The 18,466-nt window shown below is 41.6% G+C and overlaps 1 pseudogene across 1 annotated transcript in view; it reads left to right on the plus strand.

Annotated features, from left to right (window-relative positions):
- Positions 1–18,466, plus strand: part of LOC308512315 (centriole and centriolar satellite protein OFD1-like) — a 142,450-nt pseudogene that overhangs the window by 100,517 nt on the left and 23,467 nt on the right. The window contains exons 5-11 of the transcript in view: positions 6,008–6,106; positions 9,602–9,697; positions 11,700–11,773; positions 13,353–13,446; positions 14,350–14,539; positions 15,965–16,095; positions 16,623–16,718. The product of the transcript in view is annotated as a centriole and centriolar satellite protein OFD1-like (transcript). The remainder of the gene's footprint in view (positions 1–6,007; positions 6,107–9,601; positions 9,698–11,699; positions 11,774–13,352; positions 13,447–14,349; positions 14,540–15,964; positions 16,096–16,622; positions 16,719–18,466) is intronic.

The following is an 18,466-nucleotide window of genomic DNA, read 5'->3' on the forward strand; positions in this document are numbered from 1 at the left end:
CTTTTAATATTCTTGCTTTGTCGTTGGTGTTTGCCAATTTAATTATTATGTGCCTTGGTGTCGGTCGTTTTGGGTTCATTATGTTTGGGACTCTGTGAGCTTCTTGGATTTGTGTGAGTTTTTTCTTCCCTATCTCAGGGAAATTTTCCGTTATTATTTTTTCAAACAGGTTTTCTATTCCTTGCTCAGTTTCCTCTCCTTCTGGGACCCCTGTTATTTGGATGTTGTTTCGTTTAGTGTTGTCCCAGAGTTCTCTTAGGCTGTCCTCATGCTTTTTAATTTTTTTTTCTAGAAGCTGCTCTGTTTGGGTATTTTTTCCTACCTTGTCTTGTAGCTCGCTTATGTGGTCCTCTGCTTCTCCTAGTCTACTGTTGATGCTTTCTATTGAGTTCTTTATAGCAGTGATGTCATTTTTCATTTCTTCTTGGTTTTTCTTCATTTCCTCTTGGTTCCTACACATATTGTTGAATTTGTCTTCCATTCTTTTCATCCACCTTATGGCCATTTCTCTGATTTCTTTCTTTGACAGGGTGCTTGCCTCCATTGCCCCCATTTCGTTTACTTCCTTTTCTGATGATGCCTGTTTTTCTTTCATATGTGGGTTGGTTCTTTTTTCACCATGATCTCTCTTCTCCAGGTGTTTGGTTATGTAGTTCTCTTTCTGATGCGTTGATTTAAAGGCACAAAATACAACACAACAAGGCACAACATACAAGGCACCGAAAACAAATGTATTTACGATATTAATAACCCCAAATAAAGGTGACCACTGAGCGAAGAGAATTAGGGGATAAAGAAGAAAAAAGAGAAAAAGATTAAAGAGAAAAAGAAAAAAACAAAAAGGAATGCCAAAATGAGATTGGGAAAAGGGAGAGAAGAAAGAAGAAAAAAAAAAGTGAGAGAATGAATTAGAGGTGGGGAAGAGGCTATTTGGGGAGAAAACTCTAATAGAACCACAAATAATCCCAATGAATTCCAGCAGCAGATCCCTGGAGATTAATGCAAACTACAATCAACCACTAATATCAGGCGAGGCAAGGGAAAACAGAAGCACAAAAATAACCAGAGAAAGAAAAAGCAAAACAGGAAAATAAAAATGAAAAACAAAACAATCTCCCAAACAAGCATAAAAAAAAAATATACTCAAAATCAAGCAAACACTAGCAAAACGACAGAGAAAAAAAATTGGGTAGTGAAGAACGAGAAGAGAGAGGTGTATATGGATTTAGAGCAAGGGATTGGAAATTAGGTATATAAGTAGGGTGAAATTTAGACAGTGGGTAAAAAGAATGAATAGGGAAAATCTAAAGCAGGAATAGGGTAAGAGAAACAGGACAACAGAAGGGGAAAAGTGAGGAAGAGTTATGGCTTAAGGGTAAAGGTGAGATAGAGAGAACTGATGCTAAAGGAACGATGAAAATAGAGTGTAGAACACTAATTCCAAAATAAAATAACGAAAAAAAAAATAAAATGACACTTGAAAAAGTGGTAAAATGATAGCAATAATACTGGCTAAAAAAATGTAGTAATTACAAAGGTAAAATCAGGTGATGAAAAAAAATAATAATAGGTTCTTTATGAAATGGTGAAAAAAGAATTAAAAAGAAAAAAAGATAAAAATGTGCAGTAGTGAAGGTGCTTCAGATCTTCTACTCTTCTTTTTGGCACGCCTTAGTCCTGCCAGGCATTTAGGAGATTGTTGAATTTCCCTGCGATACACTGTCCCTCCGTGCTGTAAACCACAGTCCTGATTTTAAGGCAGGTTGTATTTGTTTACCAGACTGCCTTTATTTGCATTTACAGAAGAGACAGTTCATGGCTCTGCCTCTGGGTGGCAGTGTGTCTGGATTGACCTCCGAGGCTATAAGTCCTCTCTATCCAGTAGTTAGGGTTTATTTTCTCTATGTTACTTGAAACTGGTTTGGGAAAGTCCACTGCCCAGAGCTGGTTCTTTAATCATTACTCCCCGCTCTGTTTCCCAGGCTCCCCAAAAAGATCTTTCCCCTACAGGCTATGTGAATGACCCCACCTGGGGAATCCCATTCACTGGGTTTAATAATCAAACACACGGATCTAAGGGGAACTGTAACAACAAGAGCCTGAGAAGTTGTGCGAATTTGCAAGCCTCCACCTTCCAGGTCTGCGCACAGTCTCCACGCACCCACTCGCCCCTGGCACCAAGCACCCGGCAGACTGGCAGAATCCGAGGCTGCTTTTTTGCATCCAGTCCAGCTATGTGCTTATTTTTATCGTTCCCTTCTGCCAGCAGCCCTGTGGGGCCCCTTCCCCACTTGAGGGTCACGCTGGTCCCAAGGGCCACGGACTCTGTGGGGCGCAGATTTCACCCCGCGCGGTTCTCTCTCCAACCTGAATTGCAAACCGCACCTTTAGGGGAAGTCTAACCTTTCTGTGAGAAGAAGCAGTGCTCATCTGAGTTCACGCAGTCACGCTGCTTGAGATCCCTTGTTTCCAGGTTAGTAGCTGATCTCTGGTTGTCTGTAACAGCCACTCAAGATGGCACAGTCTCCGCTGCTGAGCCGGCACACAGGGAGACGTTTCAGCCGCAGTCTCCAACCGTCCTTTTTTTTCTGGGAGTTCTCTGTCTTTCCCAGCTGCAGACTGTCTCTCAGCTGAATATCCTCTGCCTATTCGGGCTGTATGTTACCCGTTTCAGCTGCTCACCCTTATCTGCTCCAGGACAAGGCACAGGACACGTCCGTTTATACCTCCGCCATTTTTCTCCCCTTATATCTTTTTCTTCTAACCCTCCCACTCCTGTCTCCTAATGAACATGGCGATCAAGTGCGTCCGTTTGCCGAATGCACCCGAACGCACAGGAAGCTTACCCGAGGCACATGTTGACAATAATGAGGCCGTTTCCAGAATTGGGCATTTTGTCACTCGAGTAAAAATAAAGTGTCTTGAGTAAAGATTAATCTCTTTATAGTGCAATTCTTAACCTTTTCATATTAATGCCAATATTGGAACAGTGTATCTTGGATGTTTTCACAATGTATCTTTGCTACGCAACACTGATGTACATGCTTACATCTGGTTTTAGAATTGTGTAATTGATCATGAGTAACATGAGTAATAATATTACTCGAGTGATGCCCAGCTCTGGCCATTGCGAGAGACAAATATATGAATACGCAATTTTTTGTCTCTTTCGATGCGTGTCACCCAAAATGGTACGCGTGTCATAGGTTCGCCATCACTGGCCTAGAGGACTAGTAGGGACTGCGGTCAAGAATACACCTGGAAGAATCAGCTTTGAAAAGGATACTAAGACTTCTTTTTTCGAGATTACTGGAAGGAAGAGTGGAAGTGAATGTCCGAGTCAGGGGCGTGAGACAACCTCACTAAAATTGCAGCAGATGTGAGAATTAAGTGATAAGGAGAGGACCAGAGGTATGGAATGGCCACTGGGTGGCGGGGGGTTGCAGAAGGAGCAGAGCAGCTCTCTGAAGCTGACAGGATTCTCGAGCTGTTTTGAGGGTACTGCTGAAGTGGGCAACCTGGAATTGAAGTAGACCAGACCAAGTGCATGTAGGTCAAGAATTTCAAACACTAACACGAACCAAGTTTATGTGGGCTGCAAAACAAAAGCTTCAATTTTCATAGAAAGGTTTATTTCGATAAAGACATGCTGGATACAAAGGGCTAAAATAAATGAGTAATCGTTAACAAAAAATAATAGAACGTTTTAATAAAAATTAGTATTTTGCATTGAACATTAACTTCCCAGACACTGAATAACTGGACAGATTAATAAGCACAATGCAAATAAACCTACTTTTCTCATTCTCCAAAAGCAAAGTATTTCCTGTTGCACATACCAAACAAGTCAGTACAAGACTAATGATGTGGTCATCGGGTGCTAAAATATTGTCTGCTAGTATTAATGGAGAGAAATGGCACGCCTGCGTGTAAGGCGCACAAGGGAAATGAATGCAACACAATTATAATCAGTCATTAGCAAATGTAGTTAGTAATTAATAATTATGTAAATCAGGTTATTGTAAAAATCAGGTTACGAAATTTTTATTAATACGCTACATACTGTTATATTCGCTGAGCCACAAACATATTCATTGTGGGCCATGTGCGGCCTGTGGGCCATGAGTTTGACATGCTTGTTGTAGGTGATTGTTCTGTTGCAGCTCTTGGGAGGATTTGGAAGGTCATTGAGGGCAGAAAAATGGTCGTAGTTGAGGAGTGTAGCTTTATAGAGCTGAATTTATTTCATTTGAGAAAGGCAGCCTGTTTAGTTGAAGACATTGGGGTTCAACATGATGGTGAGCGGAACCAGAGCAGAGTGTGGATGACTAATAATCCAGGAGAGAAGGGAGAGCTACGTGGCAGTCTCAGACATCAAGGAGTAAGTCTGGGGATACAGACAGATGGAAGAATAAGGGTGGACCAACAGGACAGAGTTGCAGGTTGGGGTTCTAGGTGAAGTTGGAAACCAAATGCAATGTGCTTCCATCTGAGCAAAGGCAAAGGTCCCTGCAGTAGAAGGGTCTGGGGCTTATAAGTGTCATCCATGTGGCCATTTGATCTTGTCACCCAGAAAATGACTGGACAGGACATGAAGAGGTTGAGGAATGGTGGGGAGTGCATGCCCGCAAAAGAGATTGGATTGTTTCTTTTGGAAAAACAGTTCCTTTCCCAAGGGTTGTCAGACCTAACTAGGTTGGGGTCATGGTTTCCTCAGCCAGGACTACTGATACCAGGAGATGGTTGAAGTTAAAAGGCTTCCTCCCAGTGTCAACCTTTCTTGGAGCTTCTCAGTAAAACCCAGTTATTAATGGTGACCACACCCCCTCTCCAATTTTTTCTGGCATTTCTGGGAATTGGGTTAATTTTAGCTATAAAAATAAATGGAAGCACTGGTCTTTGAGATGATGGGTTGTGTTCAGACTAACACTTTGAACCTTAAAATGAGTGAGTGACTAGATCAGATCAACCAGTTGACAGCCTGTCTCCATTCAGTCAGATTCTCTGAAGGCACTGGAGAAGCTTGGCATCCTCATAAAAGGCACCATACTTTTACTCTGCCACCCAACTGTTCACCCCCTTCTCTCCCTGATAAAACTGTCCTGTCCTTCAAACTTTAGCTTCAATGATGCTTCCTGGTGACGCCTTCCCTGAATCCCATTGATAGACTCATTTAGGCATCATTCCTGCCGTGGAGACTGGACTCTGGTTGTGAAATTATCACATTGTAGTATTATTTCTCTCTCCCTCAGTAAATTGTGAATTTTTTAAAAGATGGGGACTGTAGCTGTTCATCTTTTCATATCCAGCTCACTGTGCTTTTTGACATGATATTCAGTAAATCCTTGCTCAGTGAACACGCAAATGTAAGTGTGATCTATTTTTCACAGTTTCATTCCAGCTTGTTCATTCTGAGTCAGAACCGCCCATGAATTGAAACTTTCAGACGACTATTGAACCATGGGGATTCTACTTTGTTAAGTTCCCCCATTTTGTTTTTTGTTTTTTTTTTTCTGGAGAACTTACAAAAATGTTAAGGAAGTGTCAGGATATTCTGCACAAGGGATATTAGGGTAATATAGCGTAACAGTCATTGGGCTAGGGAAGCCATGGGCAAACTACGGCCCGTGGGCCGGATCCGGCCCGTTTGAAATGAATAAAACTAAAAGAAAAAAAGACCGTACCCTTTTATGTAATGATGTTTACTTTGAATTTATATTAGTTCACACACACACTCCATCCATGCTTTTGTTCCGGCCCTCCGGACCAGTTTAAGAACCCATTGTGGCCCTCGTGTCCAAAAGTTTGCCCACCCCTGGACTCGGAGGTAAATTCTTGTGTAACTAGAATAGGCAAAATGCATACCTTGAGATGGAATGTTTTAAAAGTGAAATTGTTCCTCTAATTGTCTGTACTTTGTTCTCTGGAATGTAGGAAGCAGTCCATTAGTTCAAATCTGTCTTATTTTCCTCAGCTTGCTTGCTACAATTAATGCTTTCCTCTACAGATGGAAACAAAAGAAAGTTATGCTCAAATACAGCTTCTACTGAAAGATATCGATTTCCTAAAAGGCAGAGAAGCAGAACTGAAGCAAAGAATTGAAGCTTTTGATTTGTAAGTAATGTTTTCATTTTGACTATTCAGAGTCTGTGAGTTTAAAACAAATACTACTAATTATTCTAATGCTAATTGCCAAGTAGAGTTCTTGGTTGTAAAGGTGCATTCGGCTAGTTTTAAAAGGCATAAGTTGAGAGAAACAAAGACTAGGATTTTGCTTTTGAAATATTAGTTATTGGGATGAAAAGCAGTGAGACACCATCATCAGGCTACAGTAAAACCAGACCAGTACTTTGAAGAAGCTAACAACTGTTAACAAATTATGTTCAGTCACACACTTATGTTTAGTCATTGAGATCTAACGGTTCCATGTGCATGTAGTAACTCAATGCAGTGGCTCTGACTTGATTTGTACTGGGTGATGGATGTGTGTGTACTAAGTGCTCACCACTATTTCATTCTTCACATTGTACCTGCCATTAATGGCAAGCTCACCAGTCTAGTTTATGAAACAGGTTTCATTTCCATTAGGTTCTACTGTTAGTTGACTCTTACTTCCTTAGTGGATTTGCCCTGGTCTTCATTAATGTGGTTAGATCATTTATATAGGCTTTAATTCATTTTATTTTTCATCTCTGCTACATTACTCTGTTCTAAGCAGTACTGAAGTGGTAAATTGATCATGACAGAAAAGGAAAGTGACAAATAAGCCATCGATTTTCAACTGGTGTGCTGCAAGAATATATAAAAGATGACATACCTGACTGTAGTCAAGGGCGTTAACCTCTTTTTCCTTAGATTTTCAAATAAAAAAAAAAGACAACAGTCAACACAAAATAGCGGTTCATTGTGAACGATTCAAAAATATACCTGTTGTGTTTTTTTTAAATGGGCAAATATATTTTTGGCATGCTGCAGAATTTTAGTAGTTTATGTGTGTCAGAGATAAATAAGGTTGAAAATCGCTGATATCTTACGTAATAAAAGCCTAATATGCAAATTATTCCCTCTACTGGAGTTCCACTGTGAGTTTGACCACTGGATCAGTCGATCAGTCACTATGACGTGCACTGACCACCAGGGGGCAGACGCTCGGACCAGTAGGTTAGCTTGCTGTGGGCACTGGTGGGCTGGACTGGAAAGTGAGATGTGAGGTGAGAGCTGTCAGGAAGTTCCTGGGGTTTGTCTTGAGCCCTGGGCAGAGGCAGGTGGGGGCGGGAGCCAGCAGGGACCGGGTGGCTGGGGAGGCTTCTATGCTGAGAGCCTGGACTATGCAGCCCTCCGCAGCCTGTGGCCTTCTCAGTGCTCAATTTATAATCTTCAGAGCTGCTTATATTTATTTAAGTTTCACTAACTACTCCAGGAGAGTGGGTAACACCATTATAGGGGGCAGGCCAGGCATAGCTGCCCAAAGCCAAGGTGCAGCCTCAGGCTCCTGGAACGCAGCTGAGAGGGGGGTGGGGCTGAGTCAAAGAAACTGAGTCCAAAACTTGAGGCGGAGGCAGCAAGAGGTGGAGGATGATAGCTGTGCAGGGGCCTAGAAAAGCTGTTGTGTGGGGACAGCCAAGGAACCCAGTGCCTCTCCCACGGAACAAGGTCTACATCCCTCCCTCCTCCTCCCGGTGACCTGTCACCCCAGCTCTTCTCCAAAGGTTGGACTTGGCCCACAGAGCTCTCCACCACTGCACACCCTGTACTGCCTTGTCTGCCCCACCCCACTCTGCACAGCCCGCTCCATTCCCACACAGCCTTTGGAGAGCTCTGCCCCCAGAGGAGAAAGTGGGAGGCTGCAGACAGGAGGTCACATGAGGAGGGGGCAGAGCAGGGCCCACCAAGTTAGATGGAGGGGAAGGAGGGAGAAACCCCACAGGACTGGGGGCAAAGACAGTCGGGGAAGGAGGGCCATGTGGAAGCTTTGCCCTTGGTTGAAGTAGAAATCCTGACCCCATTTTACAGACCGCAGCAGAGTGTGTGTGTGGGGAGGATCAAAGCAAAAGAGGGTTTGAGGGGACTGGATGGAGAGCAGCAACGTTTGATTAATGGCCTACTTACTATTTTTATTGATTTCAGAGAGGAAGGCAGAGTGAGAGAGAGAGAGAGAGAAACATCAATGATGAGAGAGAATCCATCGCCTCCTGCATGTGCTCCATACTGGGGATTAAGCCCGCAATCCAGGAATGTGTCTTTGACCGGAATCAAACCTAGGACCCTTTAGTTCGCAGGCTGCGGCTGTACCTACTCTACCAAACCATCTAGGGCGACCCATGGCCTATTTAAAAACCACTGCAGTAGGCTGAGCAGGGGTCTTACCATGATGGTGTTACCTGATAATGAGGGTGTCTGTCTTTATGTTGGAGTAATTGGAACTGCAATGAAGTAAAGACACAGCAATGGAGCCTACAAAGGGTTTCCACGCACACAATGCAATTTACTTCATGTGGCAGCTGAATTTGGTGAGCAGAGCCTTAGAAGAACATGCGGTCTCCAAGACCAGGGGCAGGGGAAAGTTCATGCTGAACATTCTGTGCTGTGAGTTACAACCTATATATATAAAGGCATGATATGCTAAGTGTCTGACCGAGTGGTCAACTGACTGGTCGCTACGACTTGCACTGACCACCCGGGGGCAGATGTTCCAACCAGTAAGTTGCTTGCTGCTGGGGTGGGGCCCATCAGGACCAGGCAAGACAGGACCAGACTTGCCCTGGAGCCCTCCTGTGATCCCACCCCAGCCCCAATTGGGACTGGGTGAGAAGATCAGGACTGTGTGAGACCACCGTGATCAGCCAGGTGGAGGGACCCCTGCCATTCATGAATTTGTGCACCAGGCATCTAGTAAGCTAATAAGTATAGTTTACTGCTCCTTTGCTTTACATGTTAGTCAGCAGAGGGTGCTAACACATAGAGCTTTTATCCTTTGCTTGGAATGGTCAGCATTCCCTAGCACTTACCTGGCTCGATCAAAGGGAAGACCATTCCATTCTTCAGTATTTGGAAGTTCTGATTGACCTATCTATCTTTTTCTATTGTTCAGCACTCTTCAGTATTCAATCACTAGATTATTAAATATCAGAAACAAATCTTTTGTCTTTCATACCTATGGGCTGATCAGTTAAACCTCACAGAAATAATCTTACTGAAGAAATAAGTACTAAAGCAAAAGTACACTAACTTAAGTTTGGTATGTAGCTTTTCTCTGAATTTATTATGGCCATTTATTACCTGCAATCATTTTTTAAGTGTTCATCATCTTCTATGAAAAGCACTTTGGTCTTGAAACTTGCACACTCCCTGCAGCCTGGTGCACCATGCTGCTCCATCTGCTACTTCAGATCCCACATAACTTGGTCAGTTCATAAAATAGATGGAGAACTCCAGCTCTTTCCAGTTACTTCCCAGCAGTGACAGTCACATAACAGTTTTAGCTTGTGGAGCTAAAATTGTTATTTTTTTCTCCTAAAGTCTTTACTTCAGCAATTACAGTTTTATTTTTTTGCTTTTTATATTTTTGCTAATATCAGAGGCTACAGAAGAAAATCATAAAAGTGTGGCTGATGCACTTAGGAGACAGGATCCTGAATATAAAGAGCATGGAGGAGACCTGTGACCAAAAGCTCAAGAATGAAATTCTAAAGAAATTGTTTGGTGTTCTTAAACAAGTAATAGATTTGGAATAAGTTGATGGAAACACAGCAATACTAGTGAAGTAGATAAGACTTAACATTTTATGGTGATAGTGTTTAAAAAAATACGTGTTTTTTATTGACAGTCAAGCCTTTCCCATGAATATTTAAGATAATTTTACAGAGTTACAGTATAGGGAATAGCATCCTCTGCTCTTTCTTACTCATAGCTTTTCTAACATGTATTGAGGGTCTGTGATTTGCTTTCATTTTATGGCACATTGTGAGTTGCTCAGCTCACATGGTAGATAAACTATAAAAGTGGTTGATCTAAGGCAGTTATTCTCAACCTTCTGACCTTTTAAATACGGTTTCTCATGTTGTGACCCAACCATAAAATTATGTTCGTTGCTACTGCATAACTGTAATGTTGCTACTGTTATGAATCGTAATGTAAATAGCTGTTATGCAGGATGGTCTTAGGCGACCCCTGTGAAAGGGTCGTTCAACCACCAAAGGGGTCGCGACCCACAGGTTGATCAACTTTTTAAAAAATCACTTTTTAAAAAAATAATAATAATTTTAGGGAGGAAAGGAGAGAGACAGATAAAAATCAGCATGAGAGAGAAATATTGATCTGTTGCCTCCTGTATGTGCCCTGATCAGGAATTGATCCCATGACCTTCCAATGCACTGGACAGTGCTTCAACCATCTGAATCAGGCTGACCAGGGCTGGAATTATAATCCCTTTTAGTTCTCTTTTCCTCTCCCGCCTCATACTTGCCACTACGATGGAGGTATCTATCAATTTATAAATTATTCTGCCTAGTGGTTTTAGTGCTTATCAGGTAACATGTGCCCTGTATTCCTTCAAGATTCTGCAAAGCCAGAATCAAAAGAAATAAATGGAAATTAACAATGGAGCAAAAAAATTATACAGGAAAAGGAAAATATGATAACTATGGTTACTATGACTTCCCTATAATCTGAGTTTTAATGTGTTGCAGTGATTAACTGCTCAGTGCAGACATCAAGCCCATATGGTAACTTTTCTCTACAGTGCTCAGTGTAGTGTCTAGCACACAGGTGTTCATATAATATTCATTGAGTAAATGAATTTGTGGTGAAGTGATGACTCAACTAACTTTTGGTATGTCTTAATAAGTGGTCTCTTTTTACTGCCTTGCCCGTAATTTGTCATGAGATTACATTACATAGTACTTACATTACATAGTACTGAGCTTATTCTTTAAAAGAATTCTAATTAAAATATAGTACCTTTCCATGTATAGATTTTGAAATGATGACATACATATAGTATGTCAGCTTCTCGAGTATAATAGCAAATGCTGACATGTCTGTAGTTGTTAAACCCTTAGGACTAAATGAATGAGTAAATGTGTATGTTAATTTTCCCACTGCTTCGCAGATCATGTACTGTTTGATGTTGTCTGGTTTGGGTATCCTCTATGACTTGAGCAAGGGTGGGAATTCACAGGATACTCACCATCTCTCTCAACTGAAACGTCTGCTAGTGGCAGTTGGTGGAGATAAGTAAAACTTGAAAGTGTGCTTTTGGTATTGCTAACCCAGATATGAGGGTGGTCGAAGTTGGCCCCGAACCCTATGCCCAGCCCTTGAGGGCAAAAGTTCTTTGGGGTGGGGATGGGGTGCAAGGCAAGGCAGGTGGATGTGACTGACTTCTTGTTCTTGGGATTTAGAGTCAGTTGTACCAGTGTAAATTGAACTTAATTTACTTTTGTGTGCCAATCCAGACCACCATGGAATAATTGTTCTCAATAACCTCACAATAACGAGTTTTGGGGACCAAGTTAAAGGATTGTAGCAGGTTTTATATTCAGAATTTGGATCTCTGGGCTTTGGTACTGATAGTCCTTGAAGTTATGCATGGCCATGTTCATGCCCTTAGGTGCCTGGGTGCCACAGAAACCCATACATTGATAGGAATCTGTTCAGGAAAGTGACAAGAAAATCATTTTGGTCATTCTAATTCTCAGGTATCAACTTGAGCTAAAGGATGACTACATCGATAGATCTAACAGACTGGGTGAAGAGGACAGGAAGAATAAAGGTGATTCTTGTGGAGAAGAAAGCTGCATTTGTAAATTTCTGGTATAGGTTATTAGCTTCCTAAATTGGGCCTGTTCTAAATTTATATGTGTGTGTGTAGCTTACATTTTACTTTTACTACAAAATTAATCATTATTTTGTTCTTTTAATTTTACGTATCAAAAATGACCTTAACCTGAGAGAGGTAGGGTATTCAGGAGGTTTTTCTTCCCCCATCTACTTTCCTCCCTCCCCTTTGACCACCACTTGCTTGTTATCAATATTTATGGGCCTGTCTGTTTTGTTTTGTTTATTTTTATTTCTTAAGATTCCACATGTAAGTTAAATCATAAGGTATTTGTTTTTCTCTGTAACTTATTTCATCATAATATCCTTTAGATTCATCCATGTTGTCACAGGTGGCAAGATTTTATTCATTTCAGTGGCTGAGTAATATATCACATCTTCTGTATCCACACATTCATTTATTGATGGTAGTCTAGGTTGCTTCCAAATCTTGTCTGTTACTAGTAATGCTGCAGTGAACATGTGGGTGCACATGTATGTCTTTTCAAATTGGCATGTTGTTGTTTTTTACATATACTGAGAAGTAGAATTATTAGAACATATGGCCGCTCTTATTATTATTTTTTTTGGGGGGGTGGGGGTGGGGAGAGTGACTTCACACTGTTTTTCCATAGTGGCTGCACCAATCTGCATTCCCACCAACAGTGTATGAGGGTTCTCTTTTTTCCACATCTTGGCCAGCACTTGTTATTTATCCATTTATTGATGATAGCTGTTCTAACAGGTGGGAGGTGATATCTCATTGTGGTTTTAAGCATGAGAGACTTCATTTTTTACTTATGGAAAATTTTAACTTCTCCATTCCCTGTGACCTGTTTCCTTATTTCTTTTACTTGTAACATATGTTTATGCCTCATGATATTTTTACCTGACATATAACTTCCTAAACTGTTTTATAACTAACCCAGGAGTAGGAAAGTTGAATAATTTTTCAATCTCTTGATATTTTATGTCTCAGTATATTTGTAGAAACTTGTCTATGAAAAGAAGTGAACTTAAGTAGAAATTTCAAAGGAACCAGAGCTGGGTACTTGATAAGGACCCATAAGGTCACCCAGTGTGTGGCTGCTCCTCTGTGACTATCTTGTGAAAACTAGACTAATACTTCTTAGGAATTAGTACCATCATGTAGTCAGCTAATTTTTTTTTAATGATATATCTGCAAAGACTCATATTGAATGAAGTGAAAATGATGAAATAGACACTAAAATCATAAGACAAATCTTTGTATTTAAGGAAATTCAGATCTTTGGGTATGAGGGCTCTGAGCAGCTGGTGCAACTGGTTGGTATGTGTAGTGGAAGAAAGTTCACAATATATGTGACCATTAAGACTTCCCATCACCTGTTGGGTAATAGGACTTATTTCTTACTTTCCCTACTGATTTTTGACTATGACACCTGCTATTTTAGATGATGAAATAATCGTCATTAGGTCTGACATTGTACATAAATTCTTAAATGAGTTTTTATTCACTAGAAAAACATCTTTAATTGGTTGGCTTTCTCTTTCAGTAAAACCTATTCTTTTGCAAGAGCAGTCCATGGCTACCAATTCAAACAGGAAGAAGAATGCAATCATTCTGCAACTCGTGTGAAAGAACTTGAGGTAATTGCTAAGCCTATTGTTTTTTGAAGTCGATAAAACTTCAAGGCAGTAGATGAAATTTTAGCTTCAGCCATACATTATTTAGCTTGATGTGTTTAGACTGTTTATTTTATGACTAAGAAGGCCCAACTTAAGTTAATTTAGTAGTTCTTCCTTTTAGTCCTTCCTGCTTGTTGCCTGGAACAAGTTCCTTAATCATTGGGGTGGTTGAGGTTCCGTGGTGAGCTGACCTATGTGCCTAGCCCATAGCAGGTGGCCAGTGCTTTTAGTTTCTGCCTTAGCCTCTCCTTCCTTCCCATCAGCAGAAGGTGAACATTCCTGTCATTACATTGGGATCTTACAGGATAAAACAGAATGAGATGTGTTTTTCACATGCCATTTATTTTCTTGCTGTTCATCACGTGTGCTCTCTGAAGGACAGAGCTGGAACTTGATGTACCTGGATATATCCTGCACATAAAATGTATTTTTGCAGCTGTAATGATCTATTTATTTGAGAACATTGTAGACTTTTGTATGTAAACATGAAATGTATAAAAAAAGGAAAGCACCACAGCATGTTTGTGATAGCTCAGCTTTTCATTTTTATAAACATTGCTGCAGTCTGTGATTGCTATTGGGACCTTAGTTGTATCTGGAAAATGGGCAACAAACTTAATCTGAAGCACTTGCTTTGTAGGCCAGGGTTCTTCTGCATAAGTATAAGGTTGGATGAACTTCCCCCGCCCCTTCTAGGGCAAAGATGAGCTTCCATGTTGGAATCAGGTTCTTCTTACTGCAGAGAATGAGTCCTCTGTCCAGTGACCTTACTTACTATGACACCCAGTTTATAGCAGCCTGCCAGTTTTTGCATAAGAAGTACTGCAGTAACTGTTCAAATGCAAGTTTTTTTTTCAATTCCAGCTTGAACTCGAATCTCTCAAGGCCCAGTTCTTGGCAATAACCAAGCAAAACCACCTGCTGAATGAAGAGATGAAAGAGATGAGTGGCTATTTGCTTCTAAAAGAAGAGAAATTAGAGCTTCAGGCTCAAAATAAATTACTTAAACAACAACTGGAAGAGAGCAGAAATGAAAACTTGCATCTTTTTAACCGTATGTCTTTTTCCTGATTTGCATGTCTTTGTAATTCATATTAGCTTAATATTATGACACTATGCTTTGTATCTGTAAGGAAGGCTTCAATCAGGAAAATTTTTATAAAATTAAGATTCTCAATTTGAAGTTACTTCCTTTTTTGCTTGCTATTACTATAGTATATTATTAGTGTCACTAAGAAGTATCTTTAAACTACAAATGTGCCTTCTGGGTTGTACAAATCTCCCCTCACTTTCTGCTGCTCAGATTTGGCCATTGAGAAGGAGGAATGAGAGTGAGGTTGAGGTTATTATTCCCTCTCCACCATTGCATCCTCACCCCCACTGTATATATTGGCTGTGGGCTGGCCCTGTGCCTCTCAGCAAGGCAAGATCCAGTGCTTACAGGATGACCTCTCACCATTGCTCTGTGCCTGTGCCAGATCTTTCTCTCCCAATTCTGGGAATTCTTCCCTCCCTGATGGTTTAGGCCAAGTGTGGAGACTGTCCTGCCCACAGGCTATAGAAGACCCATAAAATCTTTTGATCTGGCCCTGCCAAGGCATTAGGGGTGAGTTAATTAAATGTTTGACCAAATATAGGAGGCTAATTAAGTTGATAATTTTGTATGACCTGCAAATGATGTTATAAATATCCATGTCAAAACCGGTTTGGCTCAGTGGATGGAGCGTCGGCCTGCAGACTGAAGGGTCCCAGGTTCGATTCCGGTCAAGGGCATGTGCCTGGGTTGCGGGCACATCCCCAATGGGGGATGTGCAGGAGGCAGCTGATCGATGTTTCTCTCTCATCGATGTTTCTGGCTCTCTATCTCTCTCCCTTCCCCTCTGTAAAAAATCAATAAAATATATTTAAAAATAAATAACTAACTAAAAATAAATATCCCAATGGCCCTTGGCAGAAGAAAGTTTCCCCACTCCTACTTTGGGCCCACGGAGTTAACAGCATGGCCCCATTACTAGCCCAGAGAACTATACCACCCTTAGTGGCTAACCTACATGAATCACCCTTTAGTGGTTCTTCAGTGACTGAAATGGTGGAACTCCATCTGATGTCTGCTTGAACCCTGAGTGTTGCTGACTGGTGCACAGATCAGATTAGACCTAGGGGTACTTAACAGGTTTTGATGGAGAACTCCTTTTATGCCTCCTGTGTGTGATAGAGGAAAGAGGTGGGCTTTCAGGTTAGTTAAAGGATTTGAAAGAATTTCTTTCATTTGCATTAGAAAAGAGTAGTGAAGTTTGCCTCTGCATGCATTAAACTCTTCTGAAATTTGTGCTCTTAGTCCATTCCATAGAATTAATATGGTATTAACTACATGTGTACAAAGAAAAGAAAGAACAATTTAAAATATCTTTAGCTGCTTTTGCTAAGTGAGATGGGAAAACTTACTGTTGATAATCACCAGGCTTTTTTACCTTCTTAGTTATAGCTCAACCACCTCCTGAACTGGTAAATTTGCAGAAACAGTTGAAGGAAGCAGGAGCTGCTTTTGTGTTAGGGCATAAGAAGTTTGAAACTCACAAGGAGGCTCTGCAGAGACAGCTGCAAAGTGAAGTGAGTACTGATCTTTATTTGGTCGGGTGTTAGTCTGATCCACTGTGTACACATGTAAGCTTGGTGTGTGTCACACCAGTGTAAATCAGATTGGTTTTAACATCAAAAATTATCCCCCCACTATTCTAAGGTAACCTTCTCACCTGAGAAATTCTTGGGTGATGATATAACTATATTTATAACAGTAATAAAATCCCAAGGAAAGCGCACTCATAAACAGAAATTGTCCCAGTCTCGGTTGTGCCCTCTAGTAATGTCTCTTGATTCTTGCCCTGTGACTTAGAATTGTTGACACTCTGGTGTCTGCCTCATACCTTATAGAACTGTTCTTAGAGATGAGTGCAAATGGAGGTGGCAAACTTGTTTGTGTGCTCTATTGTTTTCTAGGGACCTGTGGACCACAGGCATGAAGCTGCTCAGAATGGGCAAAGTGGAAAAGAGAATAAGCCCTATAAAAGACTTGTTCCTTTTGAAGTGAACTGGGATTTCTTTTACATTGATTTCTTCCCTTCTTTAAATCTTTTCAGACTGAGCATTCTGCAAAGCTGAAGGCCCGGATATTAAATTATGATGCTTCTGTAAGGAGGTTAACTATGCAGGTGGCTGATTTAAAATTGCAACTGAAGCAGATTGAGACAGGTTAGAGAGATTTTTAACTTACAAATGTGTATGTGTAAAACTTCCAGTATATATGGAAATGTAATGATCACTACTGAAGTTTCAGTAATTCTCATAGTAGGGGAAAAGCCATAGAAATATGTCATCTTAGAAGTAAAAACTCTGTCCATTTCAGGAATACCAACCAGTCAGTCATCAGCTAACGTGACTTGCTTTTATAGGTTCCTTTGGCTTGGAAGAGCCTTGTACCCCAAATAAGAAAGGTGTAATGGCACAGAGGTTCCCAAATTCATGGACCTTGGTTTTTCTTTTATATTTGTTACCTTGATAATAAGATCAATCTGACCCTTCAGGGTTTTTACGTGTTCCTTGAGAGATGAGTAAAATATGTGAGAAGCAGGGTGACTTATGTCACACTAGAGGCCTGGTGCATGAATTTGTACATGGGTGGGGTCCCTCAGTGTGGCCTGTGGGGATTGTGCTGAAACTGGCAGTCCAGCGCCACCTGCTGCTACTGCCTACCACTCTCGCTCATCCTGATCCTGCTGCACCTGCCACAGGCTCACGCCCAGTCAGTCCTGATCAGGAGAAGCTCGTCTGCTGCAGTGGCACTTGCCTGCATCTGGCGCCTGTCCCAAAGGGTATGGGATGGAGGGGTCGGTGGGGGGAGAACGCAATCTGCCCTTTGGGCAGGTGGTGGGATGCCCTTGCCTGCCCAGGATCCAGATCTGTCCCTGATGTTCGCAGGGATTGTCAAGATTTCTTCCTTGCAGAGTATCTAGGGAGGGGAAGCAGCTGCGGTGCCTGAGGCCAACTTTCAGGAGGCTAGTGGCCCTGTGCTAGTGGTACTGGTCTGTTGGTGCCTGGCCTGTTCTCTAGAGATTGGACCTGCAGGACTACTGAGGGAGTGAGTGGCTACTGCTGCTGGCTGGTGGGCCTCCAGGAACAGGTCAGTCAGCAGAGCAGCACTCCCCCTGTGGGAGCGCACTCACCACCAGGGGGCAGCTCCTGCGTTGAGTGTCTGCCCCCTGGTATCAGTACATGTCAGAGTGACTGGTGGACCTGTCTTGCAGTTGCTTTAGATAGAGGTTAGTATATATCACATTGATTATATACAATGTTTATGTTTTTGCACCTCAGTTTTGAAGTTACTGATTAACCTTGGTTGGACACATTTAACTTCTTTGTGATAACCATTATAATAACCTGGTTATTAACAGGGAAGGAGTAAAAGGAAGATTAGGTAATAGAGACATGCCATTTATACAGCTTTGCCAGGGAATTGCAGTTAATAGTCTCCAAGTTTATTACCTAAAGATCACTGTGGGAAGGCACTAGACAATGGACCCATGCCCAGTGAGGTCTGCATGACGTGGGATGTTGCTTATCTGTTAGTCAGTCACACCAGGGAATAAGTCAGTAGCCAGAAATAGGCATGCCACCGCAAGTACAGGAATATTTAATTTTTAAGCTCCTGAACAAAGAAGCCCCTCTCTCTCGCTGCTCACCTCAGATTCCCAGCTTATGGTGTTCTTACCTCCCTCTACTCACCCTGTGACCCACAGCCATGTAGACTTCACACAGTGTACTGATGTACTAAATGTAGCCTGACACTAAATCATGCCCTGCTCCACCATGGAATGGACACTCTGGATACTGGCCCTACTCTTTGATTCTGCTGGAGCCCCGTCTGCACTCTTTTCAGGACTAGGCTAAGGGACATTGAACCCTGCAGACCAGAAAATATAATTAC

The sequence above is a fragment of the Myotis nattereri genome, assembly GCF_964212035.1.
Source record: "Myotis nattereri genome assembly, chromosome: Y".
NCBI classification, from domain to species: Eukaryota; Metazoa; Chordata; class Mammalia; order Chiroptera; family Vespertilionidae; genus Myotis; species Myotis nattereri.